The sequence below is a fragment of the Ranitomeya variabilis genome, chromosome 1, assembly GCF_051348905.1.
Source record: "Ranitomeya variabilis isolate aRanVar5 chromosome 1, aRanVar5.hap1, whole genome shotgun sequence".
NCBI lineage: Eukaryota > Metazoa > Chordata > Amphibia > Anura > Dendrobatidae > Ranitomeya > Ranitomeya variabilis.
This window is the reverse complement of record NC_135232.1, coordinates 211771606-211791071: the sequence shown is the minus strand read 5'-3', so window position 1 is coordinate 211791071 and position 19466 is coordinate 211771606. Positions and strand designations below refer to the sequence as shown.

General features: G+C 46.1%; 1 protein-coding gene across 2 annotated transcripts in view; it reads left to right on the top strand.

Annotated features, from left to right (window-relative positions):
- WSCD2 (WSC domain containing 2) overlaps nucleotides 1–19466 on the top strand; it is a 799558-nt gene that overhangs the window by 584144 nt on the left and 195948 nt on the right. The window lies entirely within an intron of this gene.

Below are 19466 nucleotides of genomic sequence, written 5' to 3'. Positions count from 1 at the left end.
TCAGGCCTCATCTGGAATACTGTGTCCAGTATGTTTCAAAGACATTGAAAAACTGGAGTTAGTTCAGAGAAGAGCTCCCAGGATGGTGAGTGGTGTGCAAAGTGTGCCCTATGAGGAAAGGTTAAAGGATCTGGGAGTGTTCAGCTTGCAAAAAAGACTGAGAGGAGACTTAATGTCTGTCTTCAAACATTGGAATGGATGTCACAGTGTAGAGGGATCATTCTTATTCTCATTTGCACATGGAAACATGAAAAGTAATGGAATGAAACTGAAAGGGAGAAGAAACAGAAACATTTTGACAGTGAAGGTGATCAATGAGTGGAACAGGCTGCCACGAGAGGTGATGAGTTCTCTTTCAATTGAAGTCTTCAAACAGAGACTGGATAGACATCTATCTGAGATGTTTTACTGAATCCTACATTGAGCAGGGGGTTGGACTTGATGACCCCGGAGGTCCCTTCCAATTCTTATATTCTATGATTCTACAAAGTGCTAAGGTTGCCAAAATTAGAAGCAGTGACAGCAATACAACCTGGAAGACACATACAGGTGGGCCTCAGAAAACATTTTTTCCCATTTTTAAGGAGTGAGACTTCTACACTGGTAAAATATATGCACTTAATGCAAGGGCTGCCAAAAACTAGAAGTAGGGCCTGCTAAAGAGAGAGAATTGTAGAGGTAGGCCTCATAGACTTCCTGTAATAATTAAGAGGAAGGGCATCATACATCATACCCTGGAAAAATTAAGAGCAGGATCGCCTTTTGATGCTCTTAATATTATCAGCAAAGGCAGCCTGTTTACCCTTTGAAAATTCTGAGTGAGGCCTGCATGATGACTGTGGAGAAACGGGGTCAGTGGGTGCTTTCGTCCGCTGGCCTGGCTGTTGTGAATCTGCTTTTTGGGCTCCCCTGGTGGTTGCTGGTGGTACTGGTGACTTGTGTGTGCTTTGCTGTCTGTTATGACCCCAATGGCGAGGGTCTCAGAGGTACGTGGAAGTCTGCAGAATACAAAAATCCAGCTCATAGGGCAGTGGTAACTGGGTTGACCATATATCTACTCCTAACGCCAACACTAGAAGTAGCCGGGGATCATTCCTACGTTGATTCTAGATGACACGCTCCAGCCGGAGAATCTAGCTACCCCTAGTAGAGGAAAACAAAAGACCTTTCTTGCCTCCAGAGAAGGGGACCCCAAAGCTGGATAGAAGCCCCCCACAAATAATAACGGTGAGGTAAGAGGAAATGACAAACACAGAAATGAACCAGGTTTAGCACAGAGAGGCCCGCTTACTGATAGCAGAATAAAGAAAGGTAACTTATATGGTCAACAAAAACCCTATCAAAATCCACACTGGAAATTCAAGAACCCCCGAACCGTCTAACGGTCCGGGGGGAGAACACCAGCCCCCTAGAGCTTCCAGCAAAGGTCAGGATATAGATTTGGAACAAGCTGGACAAAAATACAAAACCAAAACAAATAGCAAAAAGCAAAAGGCAGACTTAGCTGATATAACTGGAACCAGGATCAGTAGACAAGAGCACAGCAGACTAGCTCTGATAACTACGTTGCCAGGCATTGAACTGAAGGTCTAGGGAGCTTATATAGCAACACCCCTAACTAACGACCCAGGTGCGGATAAAAGGAATGACAGAAAAACCAGAGTCAAAAAACTAGTAACCACTAGAGGGAGCAAAAAGCAAATTCACAACAGTACCCCCCCCTTAGTGAGGGGTCACCGAACCCTCACAACGACCACCAGGGCGATCAGGATGAGCGGCATGAAAGGCACGAACTAAATCGGCCGCATGAACATCAGAGGCGACCACCCAGGAATTATCCTCCTGACCATAGCCCTTCCACTTGACCAGGTACTGAAGCCTCCGCCTGGAGAGGCGAGAATCCAAGATCTTCTCCACCACGTACTCCAACTCGCCCTCAACCAACACCGGAGCAGGAGGCTCAGCAGAAGGAACTACAGGCACAATGTACCGCCGCAACAAGGACCTATGAAATACATTGTGAATAGCAAACGACACAGGAAGATCCAGACGAAAAGATACAGGATTAAGGATTTCCAATATCTTGTAAGGCCCAATAAAACGAGGTTTAAATTTGGGAGAGGAGACCTTCATAGGAACAAAGCGGGAAGAAAGCCATACCAAATCCCCAACGCGTAGTCGGGGACCCACACCGCGGCGGCGGTTGGCAAAGCGCTGAGCCCTCTCCTGTGACAACTTCAAGTTGTCCACCACATGATTCCAGATCCGCTGCAACCTATCTACCACAGAATCCACCCCAGGACAGTCAGAAGGCTCCACATGACCCGAAGAAAAGCGAGGATGGAAACCAGAGTTGCAGAAAAAAGGCGAAACCAAGGTGGCGGAACTAGCCCGATTATTAAGGGCAAACTCAGCCAACGGCAAGAATGTCACCCAATCGTCCTGATCAGCAGAGACAAAACACCTCAAATAAGCCTCCAAAGTCTGATTGGTTCGCTCCGTCTGACCATTAGTCTGAGGATGGAAAGCAGACGAAAACGACAAATCAATGCCCATCCTACTACAAAAGGATCGCCAGAACCTAGAAACGAACTGGGATCCTCTGTCTGACACAATATTCTCAGGGATGCCGTGCAAACGAACCACGTTCTGGAAAAACACAGGAACCAGATCGGAAGAGGAAGGCAGCTTAGGCAAAGGAACCAAATGGACCATCTTGGAGAAGCGATCACATATCACCCAGATAACGGACATGCCCTGAGATAGCGGAAGATCAGAAATGAAATCCATGGAGATATGTGTCCAAGGTCTCTTCGGGACAGGCAAGGGCAAGAGCAAACCGCTGGCACGAGAACAGCAAGGCTTAGCTCGAGCACAAGTCCCACAGGACTGCACAAATGACCGCACATCCCTTGACAAGGAAGGCCACCAAAAGGACCTGGCCACCAGATCTCTGGTGCCAAAAATTCCCGGGTGACCTGCCAACACCGAGGAATGAACCTCGGAAATGACTCTGCTGGTCCATTTATCCGGGAAAAACAGTCTGTCAGGTGGACAAGACTCAGGCCTATCAGCCCTGAAATCTCTGCAACACACGTCGCAGATCCGGAGAAATAGCTGACAAGATAACTCCATCTTTAAGAATACCAACAGGATCAGCGACTCCAGGAGCATCAGGCACAAAGCTCCTAGAAAGAGCATCGGCCTTCACATTCTTTGAACCTGGTAAATACGAGACAACAAAATCAAAGCGGGAGAAAAACAATGACCAGCGGGCCTGTCTCGGATTAAGGCGTTTAGCAGACTCGAGATACATCAGATTTTTGTGATCAGTCAAGACCACCACACGATGCTTAGCACCCTCGAGCCAATGACACCACTCCTCAAATGCCCATTTCATGGCCAACAACTCCCGATTGCCCACATCATAATTTCGCTCGGCAGGCGAAAACTTCCTGGAGAAAAAGGCACAAGGTTTCATAACAGAACAACCAGGGCCTCTCTGCGACAAAACGGCCCCTGCTCCAATCTCTGAAGCATCCACCTCAACCTGAAAGGGAAGTGAGACATCGGGCTGGCACAAAACAGGCGCCGAAGTAAACCGGCGCTTCAACTCCTGGAAAGCCTCCACGGCAGCAGGAGCCCAGTTAGCTACATCGGAGCCCTTCTTGGTCATATCCGTCAACGGTTTCACAATGCTAGAAAAATTAGCGATAAAACGACGGTAGAAGTTAGCGAAACCCAAGAACTTCTGAAGACTCTTAACCGACGAGGGCTGAGTCCAATCAAGAATAGCTCGGACCTTGACTGGGTCCATCTCCACAGCAGAAGGGGAAAAAATGAACCCCAAAAAGGGAACCTTCTGTACACCAAAGAGACACTTTGAGCCCTTGACAAACAAAGAATTTTCACGCAAAATTTTAAAGACCAACCTGACCTGCTCCACATGCGAATCCCAATCATCAGAAAAAACCAAAATATCATCCAGATAAACAATCAAAAATTTATCCAGATACTTCCGGAAAATGTCATGCATAAAGGACTGAAAAACTGAAGGCGCATTGGAGAGCCCAAAAGGCATCACCAAGTACTCAAAATGACCTTCGGGCGTATTGAATGCGGTTTTCCATTCATCACCTTGCTTAATGCGCACAAGGTTGTACGCACCACGAAGGTCTATCTTGGTGAACCACTTGGCACCTTTAATCCGGGCAAACAAGTCAGACAACAGCGGTAAAGGATACTGAAATTTGACAGTGATCTTATTTAAAAGCCGATAATCAATACAAGGTCTCAAAGATCCGTCCTTTTTTGCCACAAAAAAGAATCCCGCACCAAGGGGGGAAGAAGACGGACGAATATGTCCTTTCTCCAGAGACTCCCTGATATATGAACGCATAGCGGTATGTTCAGGTACCGACAGATTAAACAGTCTTCCCTTAGGAAACTTACTGCCTGGGATCAAATCTATAGCACAGTCACAGTCCCTATGAGGAGGCAGTGCACTGGACTCAGACTCACTGAAGACATCCTGATAATCAGACAAATACTCCGGAACTTCCGAAGGCGTAGAAGAAGCAATAGACACAGGCAGGGAATCCCCATGAATACCACGACAGCCCCAACTTGAGACTGACATAGCCTTCCAGTCCAGGACTGGATTATGGGTCTGTAACCATGGCAGCCCTAAAACAACCAAATCATGCATTTTATGTAAAACCAGGAAACGTATCACCTCGCGGTGTTCAGGAGTCATGCACATGATAACCTGTGTCCAATACTGCGGTTTATTTGCTGCCAATGGCGTAGCATCAATACCCCTAAGAGGAATAGGATTTTCTAATGGTTCAAGAGTAAAACCACAGTGCTTAGCAAATGACAGATCCATAAGACTCAGGGCAGCACCTGAATCTACAAACGCCATGACAGGATAAGACGACAGTGAGCAAATCAAAGTTACAGACAGAATAAATTTAGGTTGCAAATTACCAACGGTGACAGGACTAACAACCTTAGCTATACGTTTAGAGCATGCTGAGATAACATGTGTAGAATCACCACAGTAGTAGCACAAGCCATTCCGGCGTCTATGAATTTTCCGCTCATTTCTAGTCAGGATTCTATCACATTGCATTAAATCAGGTGTCTGTTCAGACAACACCATGAGGGAATTTGCGGTTTTTCTATCACATTGCACCGAATTAGGTGTCTGTTCAGACAACACCATGAGGGAATTTGCGGTTTTGCGCTCCCGCAACCGCCGGTCAATTTGAATAGCCAGTGCCATAGTATCATTGAGACCTGTGGGAATGGGAAAACCCACCATAACATTCTTAATGGCTTCAGATAGGCCATTTCTAAAATTAGCGGCCAGTGCACACTCGTTCCAATGTGTCAGCACGGACCATTTCCGAAATTTTTGGCAATACACTTCAGCCTCGTCCTGCCCCTGAGACATAGCCAGCAAGGCCTTTTCTGCCTGAATCTCAAGATTGGGTTCCTCATAAAGTAAACCGAGCGCCAGAAAAAACGCATCAATATCAGCCAATGCCGGATCTCCTGGCGCCAGCGAAAAAGCCCAATCCTGAGGGTCGCCCCGTAAGAACGAAATAACTATTTTTACTTGCTGAGCAGAGTCTCCAGATGAACAGGGTCTCAGGGACAAAAACAATTTACAATTATTCACAAAATTCCTAAACTTAAACCTGTCTCCAGAAAACAGTTCAGGAATCGGTATTTTAGGTTCTGACCTAGGATTTCTGATAACATAGTCTTGTATGCCCTGCACACGAGTAGCCAGCTGGTCCACACTTGTAATCAAGGTCTGGACATTCATGTCTGCAGCAAGCATAGCCACTCTGAGGTAAAGGGGAAGAAGAAAGAAAAAAAAAAAACTCAGAATCTTCTTTCTTATAATCCCTCTTCTGCAACGCATTAAACATTTAATACGGGCCTGGCAAACTGTTATGACCCCAATGGCGAGGGTCTCAGAGGTACGTGGAAGTCTGCAGAATACAAAAATCCAGCTCATAGGGCAGTGGTAACTGGGTTGACCATATATCTACTCCTAACGCCAACACTAGAAGTAGCCGGGGATCATTCCTACGTTGATTCTAGATGACACGCTCCAGCCGGAGAATCTAGCTACCCCTAGTAGAGGAAAACAAAAGACCTTTCTTGCCTCCAGAGAAGGGGACCCCAAAGCTGGATAGAAGCCCCCCACAAATAATAACGGTGAGGTAAGAGGAAATGACAAACACAGAAATGAACCAGGTTTAGCACAGAGAGGCCCGCTTACTGATAGCAGAATAAAGAAAGGTAACTTATATGGTCAACAAAAACCCTATCAAAATCCACACTGGAAATTCAAGAACCCCCGAACCGTCTAACGGTCCGGGGGGAGAACACCAGCCCCCTAGAGCTTCCAGCAAAGGTCAGGATATAGATTTGGAACAAGCTGGACAAAAATACAAAACCAAAACAAATAGCAAAAAGCAAAAGGCAGACTTAGCTGATATAACTGGAACCAGGATCAGTAGACAAGAGCACAGCAGACTAGCTCTGATAACTACGTTGCCAGGCATTGAACTGAAGGTCTAGGGAGCTTATATAGCAACACCCCTAACTAACGACCCAGGTGCGGATAAAAGGAATGACAGAAAAACCAGAGTCAAAAAACTAGTAACCACTAGAGGGAGCAAAAAGCAAATTCACAACAGCTGTCTCAGTTCACCTGCTCCCATCAGTGTTTGGGAGTTTCCTATTTAGCCTTGCTCTCCAGTCATTTCCTTGCCGGTCATCATTGTAACCAGAGCCTTCGGTTGCATGTTCCTGCTACTAGTCTGCTGATCAGCTAAGTGGACTTTGTCCTTTTGTTTTGTATCTTTTGTCCAGTTTGCAGTTTTTGTTATTCTCTGTAGCTGGAAGCTCTTGCGGGCTGAAATTGCCACTCCTGTGTCATGAGTTGACACAGGAGTCTTAAAGTAATTTCAGGATGGTTTTTTGAAAGGGTTTTCAGTTGACCGTGAAGTCCTCTTTTGTATCCTTCTGCTATCTAGTAAGTGGACCTCTCTTTGCTAAATCTACTTTCATACTGTGTATGTCTTTTCCTCTTAAACTCACCGTTATTACATGTGGGGGGCTGCTATCATCTTTTGGGGTATTTCCCTAGAGGTAAGCCAGGTCTGTTCCTTCCTCTACCAGGCGTAGTTAGTCCTCCGGCTGGCGCGTGGCATCTAGGAAGTCGTAGGTATGCTCCCTGGCTACTATTAGTTGTGTGGTAGATTTAGCTCACGGTCAGCTCGAGATTCCATCACCCAGAGCTCGTCCATTATTTTTGTGTTTTGATGTTTCCCTGCCATTGGGAATCATGACTGTATGACCGGCCCATGTTAAAGTTATTGGCAGAAGAAAGGAGAGAAAAAAGAAGTCTGTAGAATTTTTTTTTTTTTCTTTTTTTCCCCCTATGCTTGCTCCATAGTTGGATCAGTTGCATTTCAGCTCTAATTACAGCCTTTGCCTTTCTCTCCTTCTAATCCTTGAATGGCTCTGATCTCACCTGTTTAAAGATGGACCCTCAGAGTTTGGCTGTAGGTTTAGATAATCTTGCTACCAAGGTTCAAAATTTACAAGATTTTGTTATACATACTCCGATGTCTGAACCTAAAATTCCTACACCAGAGGTGTTTTCCGGAGATAGATCTCGGTTCCTGAATTTCAAATATAATTGTAAATTGTTCCTTTCTCTCAGACCTCACTCCTCTGGAGATCCTGTCCAGCAGGTTAAGATTGTAATCTCTTTGCTGCGAGGTGACCCTCAAAATTGGGCATTTTCATTGACACCAGGGGATCCTGCGTTGCTCAATGTGGATGCGTTTTTTCTGGCTTTAGGGTTGCTTTATGAGGAACCTAATTTGGAGATTCAAGCTGAAAAAGCTTTGATAGCCCTATCTCAAGGGCAAGATGAAGCTGAGATATACTGCCAAAAATTTCGTAGATGGTCTGTGCTTACTCAGTGGAATGAGTGCGCCCTAGCGGCAAATTTCAGAGAGGGCCTTTCTGATGCCGTTAAAGATGTTATGGTCGGGTTCCCTGCGCCCACAGGTCTGAATGAGTCCATGACAATGGCTATTCAGATTGATCGGCGTTTGCGGGAGCGCAAACCCGTGCACCATTTGGCGGTATCTTCTGAAGAGACGCCAGAGAAAATGCAATGTGACAGAATTCTGTCCAGAAGCGAGCGGCAGAATTATAGGCGTAAAAATGGGTTATGCTTCTATTGTGGTGATTCTGCTCATGTTATATCAGCATGCTCTAAACGTACAAGGAAGGTTGACAAGTCTATTTCAATTGGCACTTTACAGTCTAAATTTATTCTGTCTGTAACCTTGATTTGTTCATTATCAGTTATTACCGTGGATGCCTATGTGGACTCTGGCGCCGCTCTGAGTTTTATGGATTGGTCCTTTGCCATGCGCTGTGGGTTTGATTTAGAGCCTCTGGAAGTCCCTATACCTCTGAAGGGTATTGATTCTACGCCTTTGGCTTGTAATAAACCACAATTCTGGACGCAAGTGACTATGCGTATGACTCCAGACCATCAGGAGGTGATTCGCTTCCTTGTGTTGTACAATTTGCATGATCTTTTGGTGCTTGGATTACCATGGTTACAATCTCATAACCCAGTCCTTGACTGGAAAACAATGTCTGTGTTAAGCTTGGGATGTCGGGGGGCTCATGGGGACATACCTTTGGTTTCCATTTCGTCATCTATTCCCTCTGAGATTCCGGCATTTTTGTCTGATTATCGTGATATTTTTGAGGAGCCAAAAATTGGTTCACTCCCTCCCCACAGAGATTGTGATTGCGCCATAGATCTGATTCCTGGCAGTAAATTTCCAAAGGGTCGTTTGTTTAACTTATCTGTACCTGAACATGCTGCTATGCGAGAGTATATTAAGGAGTCCCTGGAAAAGGGACATATTCGTCCTTCTTCATCTCCTTTAGGAGCTGGTTTTTTCTTTGTATCTAAAAAGGATGGCTCTCTGAGGCCTTGTATTGATTATCGACTCCTGAATAAAATTACAGTCAAATATCAGTATCCGTTGCCTTTGCTGACTGATTTGTTTGCTCGCATAAGGGGGGCTAAGTGGTTCTCTAAGATTGATCTTCGTGGGGCGTATAATTTGGTGCCAATTAAGCAAGGGGATGAGTGGAAAACCGCATTTAATACGCCTGAGGGCCATTTTGAGTATTTAGTAATGCCTTTCGGCCTTTCTAATGCACCTTCAGTCTTTTAGTCCTTAATGCATGATATTTTCCGTGAATATTTGGATAAATTTATGATTGTGTATTTGGATGATATTTTGATTTTTTCTGATGACTGGGAGTCTCATGTTCAACAGGTCAGGAGGGTTTTTCAGGTTTTGTGGGAGAATTCTTTGTGTGTAAAGGGTTCAAAGTGTGTTTTTGGGGTTCAAAAGATTTCCTTTTTGGGGTACATTTTTTCCCCTTCTTCTATTGAGATGGACCCTGTCAAGGTTCGGGCTATTTGTGACTGGACGCAGCCTACTTCTCTTAAGAGTCTTCAGAAATTCTTGGGCTTTGCTAATTTTTATCGTCGATTTATAACTGGTTTTTCTGGCGTTGCTAAACCTCTGACGGATTTGACCAAAAAGGGTGCTGATGTTGCCAATTGGTCCCCTGCTGCTGTGGAGGCCTTTCGGGAGCTTAAGCGCCGCTTTTTGTCTGCCCATGTGTTGCGCCAGCCTGATGTTTCTCTTCCCTTTGAGGTTGAGGTTGATGCTTCCGAGATCGGAGCGGGGGCGGTTTTGTCGCAGAAAAGTTCCGACTGCTCAGTGATGAGACCTTGTGCGTTCTTTTCTCGAAAAGTTTCGGCCGCCGAGCGAAACTATGATGTTGGTAATCGGGAGCTTTTGGCCATGAAGTGGGCATTTGAGGAGTGGTGTCATTGGCTTGAGGGTGCCAGACATCAGGTGGTAGTTTTGACTGATCACAAGAATCTGATTTATCTAGAGTCTGCCAGGCGCCTGAATCCTAGACAGGCACGATGGTCGTTGTTTTTTTCTCGGTTTAATTTTGTGGTTTCATACTTACCGGGTTCTAAAAATGTTAAGGCAGATGCTCTTTCTTGGAGTTTTGAGCCTGACTCTCCTGGGGATTCTGAACCTGCTGGTGTCCTTAGGGATGGGGTTGTTTTGTCTCCTGTCTCCCCAGATCTGCGACGTGCTTTGCAAGAATTTCAGGCGGATAGACCTGATCGTTGTCCGCCTGGTAGACTGTTTGTTCCTGATGATTGAACCAGTAGAGTCATCTCGGAAGTTCATTCTTCTTCGCTGGCAGGTCATCCTGGAATTTTTGGTACCAGAGATTTGGTGGCTAGATCCTTCTGGTGGCCTTCCCTGTTTCGGGATGTGCGTGTTTTTGTGCAGTCTTGTGATGTGTGTGCTCGGGCCAAGCCTTGTTGTTCTAGGGCTAGTGGGTTATTGTTGCCCTTGCCTGTTCCGAAGAGGCCTTGGACGCACATCTCTATGGACTTTATTTCTGATCTCCCTGTTTCTCAGAAGATGTCTGTCATCTGGGTGGTGTGTGACCGTTTTTCTAAAATGGTTCATTTGGTACCATTGCCTAAGTTGCCTTCCTCATCTGAGTTGGTTCCTCTATTTTTTCAAAATGTGGTTCGCTTGCATGGTATTCCGGAAAACATCGTTTCTGACAGGGGAACTGTTATGGTTCTCAATGGCAAGAGAACATAGCCCAGCAAACATAAGTACTAGCTCTTGGAAGGATGGAAACTAAACTGACCATGAACTAAACCTGCCGCACAACTAACAGTAGCCGGGTAGCGTTGCCTACGTTTTTTATCCCTAGACGCCCAGCGCCGGCCGGAGGACTAACTAATCCTGGCAGAGGAAAATATAGTCCTGGCTCACCTCTAGAGAAATTTCCCCGATAGGCAGACAGAGGCCCCCACATATATTGGTGGTGATTTTAGATGAAATGACAAACGTAGTATGAAAATAGGTTTAGCAAAATTGAGGTCCGCTTACTAGATAGCAGGAAGACAGAAAGGGCACTTTCATGGTCAGCTGAAAACCCTATCAAAATACCATCCTGAAATTACTTTAAGACTCTAGTATTAACTCATAACATCAGAGTGGCAATTTCAGATCACAAGAGCTTTCCAGACACAGAAACGAAACTACAGCTGTGAACTGGAACAAAATGCAAAAACAAACGAGGACTAAAGTCCAACTTAGCTGGGAGTTGTCTAGCAGCAGGAACATGCACAGAAAGGCTTCTGATTACAATGTTGACCGGCATGGAAGTGACAGAGGAGCAAGGTTAAATAGCGACTCCCACATCCTGATGGAAACAGGTGAACAGAGGGGATGATGCACACCAGTTCAATTCCACCAGTGGCCACCGGGGGAGCCCAAAATCCAATTTCACAACAGTACCCCCCCCCTCAAGGAGGGGGCACCGAACCCTCACCAGAACCACCAGGGCGATCAGGATGAGCCCTATGAAAGGCACGGACCAGATCGGAGGCATGAACATCAGAGGCAGTCACCCAAGAATTATCCTCCTGACCGTATCCCTTCCATTTGACCAGATACTGGAGTTTCCGTCTGGAAACACGGGAGTCCAAGATTTTTTCCACAACGTACTCCAACTCGCCCTCAACCAACACCAGAGCAGGAGGCTCAACGGAAGGCACAACCGGTACCTCATACCTGCGCAACAATGACCGATGAAAAACATTATGAATAGAAAAAGATGCAGGGAGGTCCAAACGGAAGGACACAGGGTTAAGAATCTCCAATATCTTGTACGGGCCGATGAACCGAGGCTTAAACTTAGGAGAAGAAACCCTCATAGGGACAAAACGAGAAGACAACCACACCAAGTCCCCAACACAAAGCCGAGGACCAACCCGACGCCGGCGGTTGGCAAAAAGCTGAGTCTTCTCCTGGGACAACTTCAAATTGTCCACTACCTGCCCCCAAATCTGATGCAACCTCTCCACCACAGCATCCACTCCAGGACAATCCGAAGATTCCACCTGACCAGAAGAAAATCGAGGATGAAACCCCGAATTACAGAAAAAAGGAGACACCAAGGTGGCAGAGCTGGCCCGATTATTGAGGGCAAACTCCGCTAAAGGCAAAAAAGCAACCCAATCATCCTGATCTGCAGACACAAAACACCTCAAATATGTCTCCAAGGTCTGATTCATCCGCTCGGTCTGGCCATTAGTCTGAGGATGGAAAGCAGATGAGAAAGACAAATCTATGCCCATCCTAGCACAGAATGCTCGCCAAAATCTAGACACGAATTGGGTTCCTCTGTCAGAAACGATATTCTCCGGAATACCATGCAAACGGACCACATTTTGAAAAAACAGAGGAACCAACTCGGAAGAAGAAGGCAACTTAGGCAGGGGAACCAAATGGACCATCTTAGAGAAACGGTCACACACCACCCAGATGACAGACATCTTCTGAGAAACAGGAAGATCCGAAATAAAATCCATCGAGATATGCGTCCAGGGCCTCTTCGGGATAGGCAAGGGCAACAACAATCCACTAGCCCGAGAACAACAAGGCTTGGCCCGAGCACAAACGTCACAAGACTGCACAAAGCCTCGCACATCTCGAGACAGGGAAGGCCACCAGAAGGACCTTGCCACCAAATCCCTGGTACCAAAGATTCCAGGATGACCTGTCAACGCAGAAGAATGAACCTCAGAAATGACTTTACTGGTCCAATCATCAGGAACAAACAGTCTACCAGGTGGGCAACGATCAGGTCTATCCGCCTGAAACTCCTGCAAGGCCCGCCGCAGGTCTGGAGAAACGGCAGACAATATCACTCCATCCTTAAGGATACCTGTAGGTTCAGAGTTACCAGGGGAGTCAGGCTCAAAACTCCTAGAAAGGGCATCCGCCTTAACATTCTTAGAACCCGGCAGGTAGGACACCACAAAATTAAACCGAGAGAAAAACAATGACCAGCGCGCCTGTCTAGGATTCAGGCGTCTGGCGGACTCAAGATAAATTAGATTTTTGTGGTCAGTCAATACCACCACCTGATGTCTAGCCCCCTCAAGCCAATGACGCCACTCCTCAAAAGCCCACTTCATGGCCAAAAGCTCCCGATTCCCAACATCATAATTCCGCTCGGCGGGCAAAAATTTACGCGAGAAAAAGGCACAAGGTCTCATCACGGAACAATCGGAACTTCTCTGCGACAAAACTGCCCCAGCTCCGATTTCAGAAGCGTCGACCTCAACCTGAAAAGGAAGAGCAACATCAGGCTGACGCAACACAGGGGCGGAAGAAAAGCGGCGCTTAAGCTCCCGAAAGGCCTCCACAGCAGCAGGGGACCAATCAGCAACATCAGCACCCTTCTTAGTCAGATCAGTCAATGCTTTAACAACATCAGAAAAACCAGCAATAAATCGACGATAAAAGTTAGCAAAGCCCAAAAATTTCTGAAGACTCTTAAGAGAAGAGGGTTGCGTCCAATCACAAATAGCCTGAACCTTGACAGGATCCATCTCGATGGAAGAGGGGGAAAAAATATATCCCAAAAAGGAAATCTTTTGAACCCCAAAAACGCACTTAGAACCCTTCACACACAAGGAATTAGACCACAAAACCTGAAAAACCCTCCTGACCTGCTGGACATGAGAGTCCCAGTCATCCGAAAAAATCAAAATATCATCCAGATACACAATCAAAAATTTATCCAAATAATCACGGAAAATGTCATGCATAAAGGACTGAAAGACTGAAGGGGCATTTGAAAGACCAAAAGGCATCACCAAATACTCAAAGTGGCCCTCGGGCGTATTAAATGCGGTCTTCCACTCATCCCCCTGCTTAATTCGCACCAAATTATACGCCCCACAGAGATCTATCTTAGAGAACCACTTGGCCCCCTCTATGCGAGCAAACAAATCAGTCAGCAGTGGCAACGGATATTGATATTTAACCGTGATTTTATTCAAAAGCCGATAATCAATACACGGTCTCAAAGAGCCATCTTTCTTAGCCACAAAGAAAAAACCGGCTCCTAAGGGAGATGACGAAGGACGAATATGTCCCTTTTCCAAGGACTCCTTTATATATTCTTGCATAGCAGCATGTTCAGGCACAGACAGATTAAATAAACGACCCTTAGGGTATTTACTACCCGGAATCAAATCTATGGCACAATCGCACTCCCGGTGCGGAGGTAATGAACCAAGCTTAGGTTCTTCAAAAACGTCACGATATTCAGTCAAGAATTCAGGAATCTCAGAGGGAATAGATGATGAAATGGAAACCACAGGTACGTCCCCATGCGTCCCCTTACAACCCCAGCTTAACACAGACATAGCTTTCCAGTCAAGGACTGGGTTATGAGATTGCAGCCATGGCAATCCAAGCACCAACACATCATGTAGGTTATACAGCACAAGAAAGCGAATAATCTCCTGATGATCCGGATTTATCCGCATAGTTACTTGTGTCCAGTATTGTGGTTTATTACTAGCCAATGGGGTGGAGTCAATCCCCTTCAGGGGTATAGGAGTTTCAAGAGGCTCCAAATCATACCCACAGCGTTTGGCAAAGGACCAATCCATAAGACTCAAAGCGGCGCCAGAGTCGACATAGGCATCCGCGGTAATAGATGATAAAGAACAAATCAGGGTTACAGATAGAATAAACTTAGACTGTAAAGTGCCAATTGAAACAGACCTATCAAGCTTCTTAGTACGCTTAGAGCATGCTGATATAACATGAGTTGAATCACCGCAATAGAAGCACAACCCATTTTTTTGTCTTAAATTCTGCCGTTCACTTCTGGACAGAATTCTATCACATTGCATATTCTCTGGCGTCTTCTCAGTAGACACCGCCAAATGGTGCACAGGTTTGCGCTCCCGCAGACGCCTATCGATCTGGATAGCCATTGTCATGGACTCATTCAGACCCACAGGCACAGGGAACCCCACCATAACATCCTTAATGGCATCAGAGAGACCCTCTCTGAAATTCGCCGCCAGGGCGCACTCATTCCACTGAGTAAGCACAGCCCATTTACGGAATTTCTGGCAGTATATTTCAGCTTCGTCTTGCCCCTGAGATAGGGACATCAAGGCCTTTTCCGCCTGAAGCTCTAACTGAGGTTCCTCATAAAGCAACCCCAAGGCCAGAAAAAACGCATCCACATTGAGCAACGCAGGATCCCCTGGAGCCAATGCAAAAGCCCAATCCTGAGGGTCGCCCCGGAGCAAGGAAATCACAATCCTGACCTGCTGAGCAGGATCTCCAGCAGAGCGAGATTTCAGGGACAAAAACAACTTGCAATTATTTTTGAAATTTTGAAAGCAAGATCTATTCCCCGAGAAAAATTCAGGCAAAGGAATTCTAGGTTCAGATATAGGAACATGAACAACAAAATCTTGTAAATCTTGAACTTTCGTGGTGAGATTATTCAAACCTGCAGCTAAACTCTGAATATCCATTTTAAACAGGTGAACACAGAGCCATTCCAGGATTAGAAGGAGAGAGAGAGAGAGAAAGGCTGCAATATAGGCAGACTTGCAAGAGATTCAATTACAAGCACACTCAGAACTGAAGGGAAGGGAAAAAAAAAAAAATCTTCAGCAGACTTCTCTTTTCTCTCCTTTCTCTGTCAATTAATTTAACCCTTTTTTGTCCGGTCAAACTGTTATGGTTCTCAATGGCAAGAGAACATAGCCCAGCAAACATAAGTACTAGCTCTTGGAAGGATGGAAACTAAACTGACCATGAACTAAACCTGCCGCACAACTAACAGTAGCCGGGTAGCGTTGCCTACGTTTTTTATCCCTAGACGCCCAGCGCCGGCCGGAGGACTAACTAATCCTGGCAGAGGAAAATATAGTCCTGGCTCACCTCTAGAGAAATTTCCCCGATAGGCAGACAGAGGCCCCCACATATATTGGCGGTGATTTTAGATGAAATGACAAACGTAGTATGAAAATAGGTTTAGCAAAATTGAGGTCCGCTTACTAGATAGCAGGAAGACAGAAAGGGCACTTTCATGGTCAGCTGAAAACCCTATCAAAATACCATCCTGAAATTACTTTAAGACTCTAGTATTAACTCATAACATCAGAGTGGCAATTTCAGATCACAAGAGCTTTCCAGACACAGAAACGAAACTACAGCTGTGAACTGGAACAAAATGCAAAAACAAACGAGGACTAAAGTCCAACTTAGCTGGGAGTTGTCTAGCAGCAGGAACATGCACAGAAAGGCTTCTGATTACAATGTTGACCGGCATGGAAGTGACAGAGGAGCAAGGTTAAATAGCGACTCCAACATCCTGATGGAAACAGGTGAACAGAGGGGATGATGCACACCAGTTCAATTCCACCAGTGGCCACCGGGGGAGCCCAAAATCCAATTTCACAACAGTACCCCCCCCCTCAAGGAGGGGGCACCGAACCCTCACCAGAACCACCAGGGCGATCAGGATGAGCCCTATGAAAGGCACGGACCAGATCGGAGGCATGAACATCAGAGGCAGTCACCCAAGAATTATCCTCCTGACCGTATCCCTTCCATTTGACCAGATACTGGAGTTTCCGTCTGGAAACACGGGAGTCCAAGATTTTTTCCACAACGTACTCCAACTCGCCCTCAACCAACACCGGAGCAGGAGGCTCAACGGAAGGCACAACCGGTACCTCATACCTGCGCAACAATGACCGATGAAAAACATTATGAATAGAAAAAGATGCAGGGAGGTCCAAACGGAAGGACACAGGGTTAAGAATCTCCAATATCTTGTACGGGCCGATGAACCGAGGCTTAAACTTAGGAGAAGAAACCCTCATAGGGACAAAACGAGAAGACAACCACACCAAGTCCCCAACACAAAGCCGAGGACCAACCCGACGCCGGCGGTTGGCAAAAAGCTGAGTCTTCTCCTGGGACAACTTCAAATTGTCCACTACCTGCCCCCAAATCTGATGCAACCTCTCCACCACAGCATCCACTCCAGGACAATCCGAAGATTCCACCTGACCAGAAGAAAATCGAGGATGAAACCCCGAATTACAGAAAAAAGGAGACACCAAGGTGGCAGAGCTGGCCCGATTATTGAGGGCAAACTCCGCTAAAGGCAAAAAAGCAACCCAATCATCCTGATCTGCAGACACAAAACACCTCAAATATGTCTCCAAGGTCTGATTCATCCGCTCGGTCTGGCCATTAGTCTGAGGATGGAAAGCAGATGAGAAAGACAAATCTATGCCCATCCTAGCACAGAATGCTCGCCAAAATCTAGACACGAATTGGGTTCCTCTGTCAGAAACGATATTCTCCGGAATACCATGCAAACGGACCACATTTTGAAAAAACAGAGGAACCAACTCGGAAGAAGAAGGCAACTTAGGCAGGGGAACCAAATGGACCATCTTAGAGAAACGGTCACACACCACCCAGATGACAGACATCTTCTGAGAAACAGGAAGATCCGAAATAAAATCCATCGAGATGTGCGTCCAGGGCCTCTTCGGGATAGGCAAGGGCAACAACAATCCACTAGCCCGAGAACAACAAGGCTTGGCCCGAGCACAAACGTCACAAGACTGCACAAAGCCTCGCACATCTCGAGACAGGGAAGGCCACCAGAAGGACCTTGCCACCAAATCCCTGGTACCAAAGATTCCAGGATGACCTGTCAACGCAGAAGAATGAACCTCAGAAATGACTTTACTGGTCCAATCATCAGGAACAAACAGTCTACCAGGTGGGCAACGATCAGGTCTATCCACCTGAAACTCCTGCAAGGCCCGCCGCAGGTCTGGAGAAACGGCAGACAATATCACTCCATCCTTAAGGATACCTGTAGGTTCAGAGTTACCAGGGGAGTCAGGCTCAAAACTCCTAGAAAGGGCATCCGCCTTAACATTCTTAGAACCCGGCAGGTAGGACACCACAAAATTAAACCGAGAGAAAAACAATGACCAGCGCGCCTGTCTAGGATTCAGGCGTCTGGCGGACTCAAGATAAATTAGATTTTTGTGGTCAGTCAATACCACCACCTGATGTCTAGCCCCCTCAAGCCAATGACGCCACTCCTCAAAAGCCCACTTCATGGCCAAAAGCTCCCGATTCCCAACATCATAATTCCGCTCGGCGGGCGAAAATTTACGCGAGAAAAAGGCACAAGGTCTCATCACGGAACAATCGGAACTTCTCTGCGACAAAACTGCCCCAGCTCCGATTTCAGAAGCGTCGACCTCAACCTGAAAAGGAAGAGCAACATCAGGCTGACGCAACACAGGGGCGGAAGAAAAGCGGCGCTTAAGCTCCCGAAAGGCCTCCACAGCAGCAGGGGACCAATCAGCAACATCAGCACCCTTCTTAGTCAGATCAGTCAATGCTTTAACAACATCAGAAAAACCAGCAATAAATCGACGATAAAAGTTAGCAAAGCCCAAAAATTTCTGAAGACTCTTAAGAGAAGAGGGTTGCGTCCAATCACAAATAGCCTGAACCTTGACAGGATCCATCTCGATGGAAGAGGGGGAAAAAATATATCCCAAAAAGGAAATCTTTTGAACCCCAAAAACGCACTTAGAACCCTTCACACACAAGGAATTAGACCACAAAACCTGAAAAACCCTCCTGACCTGCTGGACATGAGAGTCCCAGTCATCCGAAAAAATCAAAATATCATCCAGATACACAATCAAAAATTTATCCAAATAATCACGGAAAATGTCATGCATAAAGGACTGAAAGACTGAAGGGGCATTTGAAAGACCAAAAGGCATCACCAAATACTCAAAGTGGCCCTCGGGCGTATTAAATGCGGTCTTCCACTCATCCCCCTGCTTAATTCGCACCAAATTATACGCCCCACAGAGATCTATCTTAGAGAACCACTTGGCCCCCTCTATGCGAGCAAACAAATCAGTCAGCAGTGGCAACGGATATTGATATTTAACCGTGATTTTATTCAAAAGCCGATAATCAATACACGGTCTCAAAGAGCCATCTTTCTTAGCCACAAAGAAAAAACCGGCTCCTAAGGGAGATGACGAAGGACGAATATGTCCCTTTTCCAAGGACTCCTTTATATATTCTTGCATAGCAGCATGTTCAGGCACAGACAGATTAAATAAACGACCCTTAGGGTATTTACTACCCGGAATCAAATCTATGGCACAATCGCACTCCCGGTGCGGAGGTAATGAACCAAGCTTAGGTTCTTCAAAAACGTCACGATATTCAGTCAAGAATTCAGGAATCTCAGAGGGAATAGATGATGAAATGGAAACCACAGGTACGTCCCCATGCGTCCCCTTACAACCCCAGCTTAACACAGACATAGCTTTCCAGTCAAGGACTGGGTTATGAGATTGCAGCCATGGCAATCCAAGCACCAACACATCA